Source organism: Tamandua tetradactyla, chromosome 7 (assembly GCF_023851605.1).
Source record: "Tamandua tetradactyla isolate mTamTet1 chromosome 7, mTamTet1.pri, whole genome shotgun sequence".
Lineage (NCBI taxonomy): Eukaryota > Metazoa > Chordata > Mammalia > Pilosa > Myrmecophagidae > Tamandua > Tamandua tetradactyla.
Genome location: NC_135333.1, coordinates 76,351,468 through 76,365,620, shown reverse-complemented (window position 1 = coordinate 76,365,620; position 14,153 = coordinate 76,351,468). Strand labels below are relative to the sequence as shown.

Sequence of the window (14,153 nt, the reverse complement as noted above, 5' to 3'; positions counted from 1 at the left end):
TTGGCTCTGTCATTTAGTAACATTTGACATTGAGTGTGTTAACTTTTTGGGCCTTGGTTTCCTCTTGTGTAAAATATTAGGTAATAGTTATAATAATGACATTCCAGGATTGGTGTGATAATTAAGAAAGAATGCATATAAAGTGCTTAGCGCAGTGCTAAGGTCTTAGTACATGCTTAATACAGATCATTGTTGGTGTTAATATAATATCATTTGTTACTTAGAGATATGTTAAAAGGTTAAGATGGGTTCTTAGAGTAGGTGGTTTTGAATGGGATTTTGATTGGTGGAAGATTGCAAGTATATGAAACAAGTTAAGCAAAATCATGATGTTGGGAAAGTAGATGATATATTTGGTGAATGGAGACAAGTTAGTACGGCAGGGGCATAAGGTATGTGGAGATTTTTGTGCAAAACCCAGACTGGAAATAGGTGTTATGGCCAAAATGTGAGATGCGTTTGGCCATATGAGTAGTTCACACTTTATTCTGTGCATGATGTGAAATGCTTGACATTTTTGAGGAAAAGAGTGACATGATCAAGTCTTTTGTTTATGATGTGACATATCATGAAGATGGGGTTAAAACAGGAATGGATGTCAGAGGAGCCAGCTAGAGACTGATTTCAGTAGAAAAATCAAGATGTAAGTACTTAAAAAGGGCAATGGCAACTAGAGAGTAAAAAGAAAGGGCACGCGGAAACATAAGTTATTGAGATCAGATCAGTAATAAAGAACATAAAAGCAAAATTTGGTGTGGTATGACAATTTGCTGCTGTTGTGTAGTCAACTATCCAAAATTAGTGGCTTAAAACAAAAATCATTTATTATTTCTCATGAGCCTAGAATTAATTTGATGGTTCTTCGGTCTTAGCTTGGCTTGTCCTGAATCTGGGTCAACTGTGAGTTGAATAGGCAGCTGTGCTCATCTTGGCTGTTCTTTTTCATACTTGGTTGTTGGCTGGCCATAGAGTAGTTTAGAATGACCTTAGTTAGGACATCAGGGCTCTTGTGGTCTGTGTATTCTCCTTCTCTAGCAGGTTAGCCCAAGCTTATTCTCATATCATGACAGGATTCCAAGAAAGAAAGCAGAAGTATTCAAAGGCCTCTTGACTAATGTGACACTCGGGCTGTATTTTATCAGTGGAAATGAGATATAAAGCCAGCCAATTTCTAGAGGTGAGAAAATAGATAATACTTCTTAGTGGGAGGAACTGCAGAGTCATATTGCAAAGGAAATACAGGGAGGCCATCAATTGAGGCCATTACTGTATGTAATCTATTACTTGGGGACAGCTCAAATTGAGCTATTGCATTCACATAACAAACTTCTATTAAGCACTTACTCTATTCCCGTCACTACTGCAGGCCCCCTCTGCCTTCAGGAAGTTTCCTGTTTAGCCAGGGACACAGACACACAGACACACAGACATGCATTCCCTCCTGCCTTCCTCTGCCATGCTAAGAGGCGAATTTTGATGACACTAAATCCTTAGCCTCTCCTAGTTTCTGAGCACATCTTAACCACATCTGGCCAGCAGGTAGGACCTGGAGCTTTGCCACTTGGGGTTTGGTTCTTTGTTTATTTTAAATAATTTCATTATACACTTTTCCTCAGATCATTTGCTTCAGTAAAATGACACAGATTTTTGTCCACTGGCACAGCCCAGAGACCTCCATTGATCTCTCCGGGTATTCACTGACTTCAGCAGGCTACCTTTGTCTATTTGCCCCAGATTCCTGTGCCTAGATCACAGTGTCCTTATTACTGCAGTGTTTTAGCTTTTGAAATGTTTCTCTGTTAACACCCACCTAACTCTGCCTATTGCTTGGAACAAAGGACTTCATTTCACCCTGTTGCCTATCTATGGTTCTGTAATAAGCCATTCCTGAAAGTATTTCTCTTGTCCTATATTGTGGCTATCAGTAGAATGTCTATAATTCATTACATAGGGAATCCTGGTGCAGATGATCAGAAAGTAGGCCTTAATCATGGAATCACTAATTTATTCTCCTCCTTATCCCTGGTATATGAGCTCTTCTATCTTTTTTGCAATCCTTCCCCTTGATTGTTGGGATGGGAGAGGAATGAGTTGACCTGGAAGAGATCTGAATGAATTTTCAGTAAAGAAAAGTTGAGAAAACTCTAGCTATTTTTTCTGCAGCACATTATAAATGTGTTTGATGTTTATATTATTTAAATTTTAACAGTAAAACTATTTAAAATTGAGTATACAAAATACAGTTACTTTTTATGTTCATCATATTTAAAAATTTTTCCTTTGAGTCATTGGAAAAGTTTGATTTCTTTTGAGAACAGCACTCCCCTAGGTCGAATCACTGTTATTCTCTACATGTGGGAGAGCTTTGGGTGCTTGCTCTTGCTGTGCTACGAGTCCATACTCCTGTATGTAATCCTTGGTTTGCCTGATTTTCTGTTTTAAGTAGAGTCTCGTTACACCAAAATAAATAAATAAATAAAGATCTACAATGTAAATCTTTTCCCTTGAAGACCTGGAAGATTCAGATTCTCCATCTCCATAGACCATTGGGTGGACTCCTGTATTTCTACCTTCACAGTCTCTGGCCCACTGGCTAAGCTCCAACACTGACCTTTAGTGGAGAAGTAAGGTGAGACTAGGAGAATGATACCATGGGGAGATAAAAATATATAGGTGACCCATTTCTAAAGTGAAGAGCCTCCCAAAGTTTGATTCACCAAAGTGAATGGTAGCTTAAGAATGATGTACAAAAGCGGAGCTCCGAGTTAATGAGTTCTCCAAATATGCAAGAAATGAGTCTTATTACTTTATTACCTGAAAGGACGCTATATTGAGTCATCCATATTAAAACCAGAAGAGCTGAGAGATACTATAGACTGCTTTCTGTATTTTATTGTAGCCTCAATCTGAAGACAAAAATGATGTCTTACAATCTGACAGATTTATCCCTTGAGAGGACCAGAAGTATAATGTTGTTCTTAGCTTCAATGGCAGAGATCATCTAGGTACAGAGAGGAAGGCTTGTTTGCAAGTGGCTTGGAAATGTGGACAGTCATAGAGCCTGGTCTCTGGTTGTTAATAGCAATATGTGTATGTGTGTGTGGGTGGGTGGTTGGGTGGTTAGGTATCTTAAGCTAACTCTTCCTGTCCTTTCCCTAATGCTACCAATATAGGCAGGAGAACTGAGAAGTATTCATCTATCTCTGTGGCTTGTTTCCTTCCCTAGACAGACCTACTAACTGACCTGTGCTTTCTAATTAAGGAAAAAGTAAAGCCTTTTTCACCATTCAAATTCTAATCCTGTTTTATGTCCAACTTCACTAGCTCAAAGTCCAGCATGTAACTCTGTCGACATGATTGATCTACCATACTGAAGAGCTAGGATTTGCTCCAGTAATAAGATACACTCAGTGATGCGATATGTATATGTAATTATCTCATATTTATGTTATAGTGTCTGATAGACCTGGCTTCATTTGTTTATATTTTACTTTTAAATACTATATTAATAAAGTATTAGAAGAAACCTTAAAGGTCACTTAGTGCCCCATCTCATTCAATACAAAAATCCCTGACGAGTAGCCCTGACAGCTCTCTCTCTTTTTTTTTTTTGGAACATTTCTGATGGCAAGGAATATACTTGGATAGTCAAGAGAAACCATTGCGTTCAATTTGTGAGAGATTTTCTTTAAATTGTGGCAAAATCAACTGTGCTTATAATTGCTATTTGGGGAGGGGGACATATATTCTACTCTCTGGAGTTATTTTTAACCATTTTACCACATGACTATCTCCAAATATATTATAATAATTTTGCTTCTTCAAACTAAGCATCCCAGATTTTATCAGCTGTTTCTTAGATTCAATGATTTCCAGATATTTTATTCTGGACACTTGATCAAGATATCAATGATTAGTTTATCATTGTGTTCTGTTTACTGTTGAATATAGAATTATTTTCTTCTTTGTTTGGTATGCTGTCCTATTAAAATATCTTAAAATAACTTAAATATCTTAAGATTGCATTAGCTGTTTTGGTAACCTGGTTTTTCAAGTTGCAGTTATCTATGATCTGAAGTAAGTCAAACTCTCTCCAAGCTGTATTTGAACAGTTGGTTTTAAATTTATCCCAATTCAGTATCCTGTCATTTGATTAGATTGCTATCTTTCTATTCTGCCCATGTGTTTTTTTCTTAAAGTTTTTTTTGAAATAACCTCAAACTTACCAAAATAATGCAAAACCCATACAAAGAACTCCAACATAACCATTACCCCCTATATCCTATCTACCAATTTTAACATTTTGCTGTATTTGACATATCATTTTATCTATCCATCTATCTATCTATTCATCTATCTATTTTCTAAGCATCTGACAGTAGGTAATATGTATCATGCTCCTCAAATACTTACATACTTCTATCTATTATACATTTCCTAAGAATAAGGATATTCAATTTGATAACTTCCTTAAGCATAGTTATCAAATTCAAGAAACTGTACACTGATGTAAAGTTTAAGGTCTATATTCCTACTTGTGTATTTTCAAAGTTTGATCCTGCCATCTGATATTGCCATTGTATTTCCTATCTTCTTGTCCTTTGCATGATTTGTAAAGTTGTTGTTGAAGTATATATCCCGAAGTTGTTGATAAAAATCCAGAATATACCAGACTGGGTAAGAATCCTTTGGCTATACACCAGAGATCTCCCTAGGAGTTATTTTCCCATCTTTTTAAACATTTCTTTTCATTTGTTTAAATGTTTTCATTTAAAAGTTGTGGGCTTATAGAGCTATCATGTATACAATACAGGATTCCCATATACCACCTGTGCCAGTCTGAAAATATGATGTACCCCAGAAAAGCCATGTTTTAATCCTGATTCAATCTTGTGTAGGCAGCTGTTTCTTTTAATTCTGATTCCATACTGATCTAGTTTGCTAGCTGCTGGAATGCAATACACCAGAAACGGAATGGCTTTTAAAAAGGGTAATTTAATAAGTTACAAGTTTGCAGTTCTAAGGTCATGAAAATCTCCAAATTAAAGCTAGTCTATAAAAATGTCCAGACCAAAGCACCATCAAGAGGCTACCTTTACTCAAGAAAGGCCAATGAGTTCAGCATTTCTCTCTACACTGGGGAAGCACATGGAGGCATTCTACTAACTTTCTCTCCTGGCTTCTTGTTTCATGAAGCTCCCCCCAAGGACGTTCTCCTTCTTCATCTCCAAAGGTCGCTGGCTGGTAGATTCTGGGGTTCTCTCATCATTCTGTCGTAGTTCTGCGGCTCTCTCCTCATTCTCAAAAGGTCGCAGGCTGGTGGACTCTCTGCTTTGTGGTTCTGCGGCGTTCTCTGCTCTCTCAGAATCTCCAGCCTTTTCCAAAATGTTGCCTCTTTTATAGGATTCTAGTAAACTAATCAAGACCCACCTAGGATGGGTGGATACATGTCTCCATCTAATCAAGTTTAATACCCACAATTGATTCACATCTCCGTGGAGATAGCCTAATCAAGTTTCCAACCTATATGCTGAGTAGAGATTAAAAGAAACTGTTTGCTCTCACAAGATTGATTTAGGATTAAAACATGGCTTTTCTAGGGTTCATAAGTCCTTTCAAATCAGCATTAATACTGTAGGTTGGAAACCTTCAATTAGATTATCTCCGTGCAGATGTGACACACCCAATTGTGGGTATTAATATTTTATTAGATGGAGATGTGACTGCCCATTCCAGGTGGGTCTTGATTAGTTTACTGGAATCTTTTAAAAAGGAAACTTTTTGGAGAAAGTCATAAATGAGAGAAACAACAGAAGGTTCAGAGGCAACAGAAACTTCCTATCAGAGCTGACACAGATGTGGACATGTGAAGAACAGAAACACAGATGTTTGGAGATGCTTGGAGACAAGAGGATGTATGTTGCTGTGAGATGTTAAGCAAGTCAGAACCTGGAGAGGCAGATGCCAGCCACATGACTACCCAGCTGGCAAAGGTGTTCCTAACCCATGGACCTTCCTTGAATCAAGGTAACCTCCTATTGATGCTTTAATTTGGATATGGTCAATTCCTTAGAACTGTAAACTTGTAACTTATTAAACTCCCCTTTTGTTAAAGCCATTCCAGTTCTGGTATATCACATTCTGACAACAAGCAAACTAACACACCACCTCATGGACCAACACCTTGCATTGCTGTGGAACACCATTTTTATGCTATTACTCCTGTACTATTAATTGAAGTATGTGGTTTAGCTTAGGGTTCACTGTGTGGTATAGTTCATGAATTATTTTAAAATTTAATTTAAATTCTGTTATCATATACACAATCTAAAATTTTCCCTTTTAGTCATATTCAGATGATAACAGCAATCTCAGTGCTGTTGATTGTGTTCACATTGTCACACCACCCATTACCAAAACTTTTCCATCATTCCAAATAGGAACGTCCCATTCCCTGTCTCCACCATGTTCCCTAGTAAGCTATACTCTAAATTCTGACTCTATAGGTTTGCTTATTCTGATTGTTTCAAATCAGTGAGATTATACAATATTCGTCCTTTTGTGTCTGGCTTATTCACTCAACATGATGTATTCAACATTTATCCATGTTGTCACATGTATCAGGACTCCATTCCTTTTTACTGCTGAATACTGTTCTATTATATATATATATACTACATTTTATTTATACATATATCAGTTGATGGACACGGGGGTGCTCCCATCTTTGAGTAATTATAAATAATCCTGCTATGTATATCAGTGTGAAGATATCTGATCAAATCCATGCTTTTGATTCTTTTGGATATATGCCCAGTAGGGGGACAGCTCGGTCATATGGACCTACTATACTGAGCTTTATGAGGAACCGACAAACTGTCTTCCAGAATGGCTATACCATTTTTAAATGCCACCAGCCATGAGTGAGGGTTTCTATTTCTCCACACTTGTTTTTTTTTTTTTTTTTTATAGCAGCCATTCTAATGAGTCTGAAATGGTATCTCATTGTAGTTTTGATTTGCATTTCCTTCATGACTAATGGTGTTGAACACCTTTTCATGTGCTTTCTGGCCATTTGTATATCTTCTCTGGTGAAATGCCTATTCAACCCTTTGGGCATTATTGAATTGTATTGTTTGTCTTTTTGTTGTTAAGTTGAAGGATCTATTTATGTATTCTGAATAGTAAACTTTTATCAGATGTGTGGTTTCCGAATATTTTCTCCCATTGTTTAGGTTGTCATTTTACTTTCATGATAAAATCCTTTGAAGAACAGGTTTTATTTTTGATGAGATCCCATCTATCTATTTTTTCTTTTTTGCTTGACTTTGGGTATAAAGAAACCATTGCTTAACACAATGTCCTGAAGATGCTTTTTTATGTTTTCTTCTAGGAGTTTGATATTCGAGGTCTTATATCTAGGCCTTTGATTCATTTTGTGTTGATTGTTGTATATGGTATGAGGTAGGGGTCTTCCTTTTTTTCCCCCAAATGGAGATCCAGTTTTCCTAGAACCAGTTGTTGAAGACACTATTCTTTCCCTGTTGAGTGGTATTTGCCCCTTTGTCAAAAATCAGTTAGTCATAAATGTGAGAATTGATTTCTGAACTCTCAGTTCTATTCCCTTGTTCTGTATGTCTGCCCTTGGGCCAGTAGCATGCTGTTTTGATTACTGTGGCTTTGTAATGTTTTAAGGTCAGGATGTGGGAGTTTTCCAACTTCATTCTTTTTCCATATGGCTTTAGTGATTCAGAGCCCCTCATCCTTCTATATAAATTTGACGACTGACTTTTCCATTTCTACAAAGATGGTTTTGGAATTTTCATTGGTGTTGCATTGAATCTATAAATTGCTTTGGGTTGTATTGCCATCTTAACAGTATTCAGTCTTTGAATCCAGGAACCTGGAATATTCTTCCATTTATCTAGGTCTTTGATTTCTTTTAGCAGTGTTTGTAGTTTTCTATATAAAAGTCCTTCACACTCTTGCTTTAGATTTATTCCTAGATACTTGATTCTATTAGTTGTTATTGAGGATAGAATTTTTTTCTTAATTTCTTCTTCTGACAGTTCATTGCTTGCGTATGAAATACTACTGATTTTGGGGTGCTGATCTCGTATCCCACCTCTTTGCTGAATTCATTTATTACCTCAAAGAGCTTTGTTGTGGATTTTTTGGGATTTTCTGTAATAACATCATATCATCTGCAAACATGGGATGTTTTAATTCTACCTTCCCTATTTCGATGACGTTTCTTTTTCTTGCCTAACTACTGTGACAAGAACTTCCAGTACAGTGTGGGATAATGCTGGTTGCAGTGGGCATCATTGTCTTGTTCCTGATCTTAGAGGGAAAGCTTTCAGTCTTTCACCATAAAGTAAGATGTTAGCTGTGGGGTTCTTATATATACCCTTTACCATGTTTAGGTAGTTTCCTTTTATTCCTAGTGTTCTAAGTATTTTTAACATGAAAGGGGGCTGTATTTTGGAAGATCTCTTTTCTGTATTAATTGTGATTATCGTGTATTTTTGTTCCCCTTAATTCTCTTAATATGGGGTATTGATTTTCTTATGTTGAACTACCCTTGCAAGCTAGTTTTCCCTGGAAGGCAAATTTTGAGAGGCCGGTACAAGATAGAGGTCTTTCCCTAATCAGTCTTTTCCATTTGAAACTGGGCAAGGGACCTATGAATGGGGTCTAGACTGGTTCCAAAGTATCCTAGGGGTGAAAGGAACAGGAAGGATGACAAGAGCTTCTCCAATGGCTCTACAAAGCTGTGCTTTCCTAGCCTGCCCAGCAGATGCTTCCCTTCATCTCATTGTTCCCTACAGTCATGGGGAAGCATAGTGTATTTGACTTTCCACTGCCACTGCCCTACAGGGGTAGGATGAAACAATGGCTACTGCTGCCCTTGTCTTGGGTAGATTGAAACAATGGCTGCCTTTAGAGCTGGACCCCAGCAATCCAAAATCTCTAATCAAAAGCTGTAATCAGCCATGCCCTACCCTCTTCTTGGGGAAGAAGATTTTTACGTCACTTTTTGTCACCAGCAGCTAGCCAGGGTCTGGACTCCATGGCAGCCTGTTATGAGAATGGGAGAATGGGTACCAATAGCTTCCATATAGGTAATTTCCTATTCTTTACCATAATTTATCAGCCTCTGCCTCCTGTCCATCGCTGAATGTTGTACAGTGCCTTCTGGCCTCTGGACTTGCATGATAGTTGTTACAGACAGTTCTTAAACCCTTGCTCTCTGTTGACCATTTGACCCTTGACAAAACTGGAGTCTATTCTTTATTTTTCATTTGAGAAGTTGTAGGTTAACAGAAAAATCATGCAGAAAATAGGGTTCCCTCCTCACTCATAGTTTTCCCCATTAATAATACTTTGCATTAGAGTGGCTCATTTGTTACAATTGATGGAACAATTTATTATAATTACACTATTAACTGTAATCAAGAGTTTAAATAAGGGTTTACTGTGTCATGCAATGCCATATTTCTTTTGAAGTTTCATTTTGGTAGTGTAAATACAACCTAAAATTTCCCCCTTTTAACAACATTCAACTATATACTTCAGTGATGTTAAACACATTCGATGTTGTGTTACCATCACAACCATCCATTATGAAATCTTTTCCATTACCCCAACCAGAAATGCTATACTAATTAAACATGAATTCCCATTCCCTACTCTCATCCCATCCCTAAGTACTCTGTATTCTAATTTCTGACTTTATGAGTGTGCTTGTTTTAATTAATTTGTATCAGTGAGACCATATGATATTTATATTTTAGTGTCTGCCTTATTTCATTCAACATAACATATTCCAGGTTCATCCATGTTGTCATATGAATCAGAACTTCTTGCTTTTTGCACCTAAATACATACAATAATAATTCCATTGTATGTATTTACCACATTTTGTTCATCCATTTTTCCATTGATGGACACTTGGGTTGCTTTCATCTCTTGAAAATTGTAGATAAAGCTCTTATGAGCATCAGTGGACAAATATCTGATCAAGTCCCTGCTATCAGTTCTTTTGGATACATGCCTAGAAATGGGCTGGTGGATCATATGGTAGTTCTATGCATAACTTTCTCAGGAACTGCCAAACTGTTTTCGGTATGGGCTGTATTATTTTACATTCCAACCAGCAATGATCAAGTGTTCCTATTTCTCTACATCCTCTCGAACATTTTATTTTCCATTTTTTTAAATAGTAGCCATTCTAGTGGGTGTGCAATAGTGTCTCATTGTGCTTTTCATTTGCATTTCCCTAATAACTAATGATTTTAAGCATCTTTCCATGTGTGCTTTCTGGCCATTTGTTTATCATCTTTGGAGAAATGACTGTTCAAGTCTTTTGCCCATTATTTAACTGCATTATTTATCATTTAGTTGTTGAGTTGTAGGATTTTTTTTATAGTTTTGGCCAGAATGAGATGCACTTAAAGAGATATTAACCCACTCCAGTACAGGTGTCACAATTACCAGCAAAAGCACTACTCACACAGGCTCTGAGTGAAAGGCATTTACTCATAGAAAGGAGACAAAGCAGGGTCAGTTTCCTAGTGGTTATCGGTTCCCTATAGGCAATGGGTCTCAATCCTTGGCCAAAGCAGGGAGATGTTCTATGCATAGCACCTCTCTCTCATGTTCATGGATTGCTGCAGGGGTTGGGGGGAACCCCTCTTCCTCCCTGATATGCAATGTGGTGCAAGTTGGATGTCATAAAATATGCCCACCAGAGTCAGACTGTCTCTAATGAATTTTTTATGTGTGCTTGGGACAATAGTGGGAAGAATGTACTGGCAATCCCATATCTTCTAGGGAATTGTGGTTTATCCCTCTAGATTCTCACACATGATCCTGATATGATACATTTGTGAGTCCCAGTGAAAGGTGGCAGGTGAAACTAGGACTGTAGTAATGTCTGCATATATTCTGGATATTAAATCCTTCCTGGATATGTGGTTTCCAAACCCTTTTTGTAGGTTTTATTTTACTTTCATAATGAAGTCCTTTGTACAAAAGTTTTTATTTTGATGAAGTCCCATTTATGAATGTTTTTCTTTTGTTGTGCATGCTTTTGGTGTAAAGTCTGAGAAACCATTGCTTAACTCAAAGTCCTGAAGATGCATCCCCATGTTTTATTCCATGTCTTTCATGGGTTTGGTTTTTTAATTTAGGTCTTGATCCATTTTGAGATAGGGATTCACCTTCATTCTTTGCATATTTATAATCCAGTTTTCCTAGGACCATTTTTTGAAGGTACCATTCCTTCCCAATTGAGTTGTTTTAGCCCCTTGTCAAATATCATTTGGCTGGGGGGTGCACAGATGGCTCAGTGGTAGAATGCTTACCTGCCATGGGGAGACATGGGTTTGATTCTAGCCATGCACATACATATGCACAAAAATCAATTGACCATAGATGTGAGGATTTATTTCTGAACTCACTTTTTGAGTCCATTGGTCTATATGTCTGTCCTTGTTCATTACCATGCTGCTTTGATTACTGTAACTTTGTGATATGTTTTAAAATTGGCAAGTGCGAGTCCTCAAATTGTGTTCTTTTTCAAGATGCTTTAGGTTATTTGAGGCCACTCATACTTCTATATAAATTTGATTATTGAGTGGCTTTTCCATTTCTACAGAGAAGGCTGTTGGAATTTGGTTTGGGATTGTACTGATTCTCTAAATTGCTTTGGGTAGAATTGACATCTTGACAATGTTTAGTCTTCCAATCCATGACAGTAAATGTCCTTCCATTTATTTATGTCTTCTTGGTTTATTTTAGCAATATTTTGTATTTTCCATGTACAGGTTTTTAACATCCTTGGTGAAATTTATTCCTAGATATTTGATCCTTTTAGTTGCTATTGTAAATGGAATTTTTTATTAATTTTTCTTGAGATTGTTCATTACTAATTTATAGAAACACTGCTGATTTTTGCATGTTGATCATGTACCCTGTCACTTTGCTGAATTTATTTATTAGCTCTAGTAGCCCTGTGAGTTTTTCAGAATTTTCTGTATATAGGATGATGTCATCCTCGATTAGGAAAAATTTTACTTCTTCATTTCTATTTTGGATGCCTTTTATTTCTTTTTCTTACCCAGTTGCTTTGACTGAAACTTCCAATACCATGTTGGATAACTGTGGTGACAGTGGGTCATTCCTTATTTTAGAGAGAAAGCGTTCCAACTTCTACCATTTGCAGTGGACAATTTTAGTTAGGTATCCTCTCTCTTTTTTTGTCAGTTTAAATAGCGGCTTGTCAATTTTATTGCTCTTTTGAAATGACCAACTTTTTGTTTCACTGATACTCTCTATTGTTTTTTAATTCTCTGTTTCATTCATCTCTACTTTAATTTTTGATACATTTCCTTCCTTCTGCTCACTTTGGGATTAGTTTGCTCTTCTCTTTATAGATCCTCCAGTTGTGAGGTCATATCTCTAATTTGAAATAATTATTTTTTAGTGTAAGCATTTAAAACTAAATTTCCCTCCCAGCTCTGCCTTTGCTGCATTCCATAACTTTTGGTATGTTGTGGTTTTTCTTTCTTTCACATGAAGATATTTCTTGATTTCCCTAGATTTTTCTTCTTTGACTCATTGCTTGTTTCATAGTATATTGTTAAATTTTCACATATTTCTGTGATTTTCAGTTCTCTCTCTGTTATTTATTTCTAGTTTCATTCCATTGGGGTTGGAGAAGATACATTGTGTAATTTCAAAAGTTTGAATTTATTGACACATAGTTTGGAACAAAACATATAGTCTATCCTTGGTAATGACCCAAGTCCATTATAGAAGAGTGTATGTTTTGCTGCTGTTGGATGAAGTGTTCTATATATGTCTATTAGTTCTAGCTGGTTTGTAGTAGTGTTCAAATTTTCAGTTTCCTTATTGATCTTCTGTGTACATGTTCTATCCATTGAAATTTCCTACTATTAGTTGTCTGATTTTCCTTCAAATCCATCATTGCTTCATATATTTTTGAGGCTCTGCTATTAGGTGCATGTGTATTTACAATGCTTATGTGTTCTAGTCGAATTTACTCCTTTATCAGTGTGTAGTGACCTTCTTTGTCCCTCATAACTGTTTTGGGCTTAAATTCTATTTTATCTGATATTAGTATAGCCACCCAGCTCTCTTTTGATTATTGCTTGCATGCTATATTTCCTTTCTTTATCGCTTTCAACCTAATTGTGTCTTTGAGTTTGAGTCTCTTGTAAACAGCATATTGTTGTATCATGCTTTTTTATCCATTCTGCCAGTCTCTGCCTTTTGACTGGAGAGTTTAATCCATTTAAATTTAAATTAGCTTCTGATAGTGCAGGAAATTAGTTTACTACTTTGCTATTTGTTTTCTGTAAGCCTTATATCTTTTTTGTCCCTCAAAGCTTCCGTTCATGCCTACTTTATTTATTTGATTTTTTGGTACTGTGCTATTCTGAGTTACTTCTCCTTTTTCTGCATTTATTTTTCAGATATTTTCCTTGTAGTTACTATAAGGCTTTAATTATCATCCTAAATCTATAACAATCATATTTAATTTGATACCAACTTAATTGCAATAGAATACACAAATATTATTTCTATACCCCTCTGACACTTCAGCTTTTTGTCGTACATCTTACAAATTATGCCTTTATTTATTATATGTCCCTAACTATAGACTTATCATTACTTTTTTTTTTTTTTTTTTTTTTTTTTTTTTTTTTTTTAAAGGAAAGACAGAGAGAAGGAAGGAAGGATAGAAGGAAGGAAGGAAGGAAGAAAGGGAAACATCTTTAAACATTTTCTTGTTTTATTGTATTTTGTTTCTTTGTTTTTGTTACATGGGCTGGGGCCGGGAATCGAACCGAGGTCCTCCGGCATAGCAGGCAAGCACTTTGCCCGCTGAGCCACCGCGGCCCGCCTTATCATTACTTTTTATGCATTTGCATTTTAGAGCCTGTAAGAAGTAAAAAGTGGAGTTACATACCAAAAAAATACAATTTAATAGTACTGGTATTTATAATTACCCCTATGGTAACCTTTACTGGAGGTTGTTATTTCTTTATGCCACTTTGATTCACTGTCTAGTGTCCTTTCCTTTCAATCTGAAGAATTCACTTTAGTATTGAACTTTGGGCAGT

General features: G+C 36.4%; 1 protein-coding gene across 23 annotated transcripts in view; it reads left to right on the top strand.

Moving 5' to 3' along the window:
* Window positions 1-14,153, top strand: part of GRIN2B (glutamate ionotropic receptor NMDA type subunit 2B) — an 849,505-nt gene that overhangs the window by 611,412 nt on the left and 223,940 nt on the right. The window contains exon 1 of one of the 23 annotated variants that reach the window (XM_077170146.1): window positions 5,941-6,027. The exons of the other annotated variants lie outside the window; for them this stretch is intronic. The gene's annotated coding sequence lies outside the window, so the exon portion shown is untranslated. Of the gene's footprint in view, window positions 1-5,940; window positions 6,028-14,153 lie in introns of those variants that run through there. 23 annotated transcript variants of the gene reach the window in all.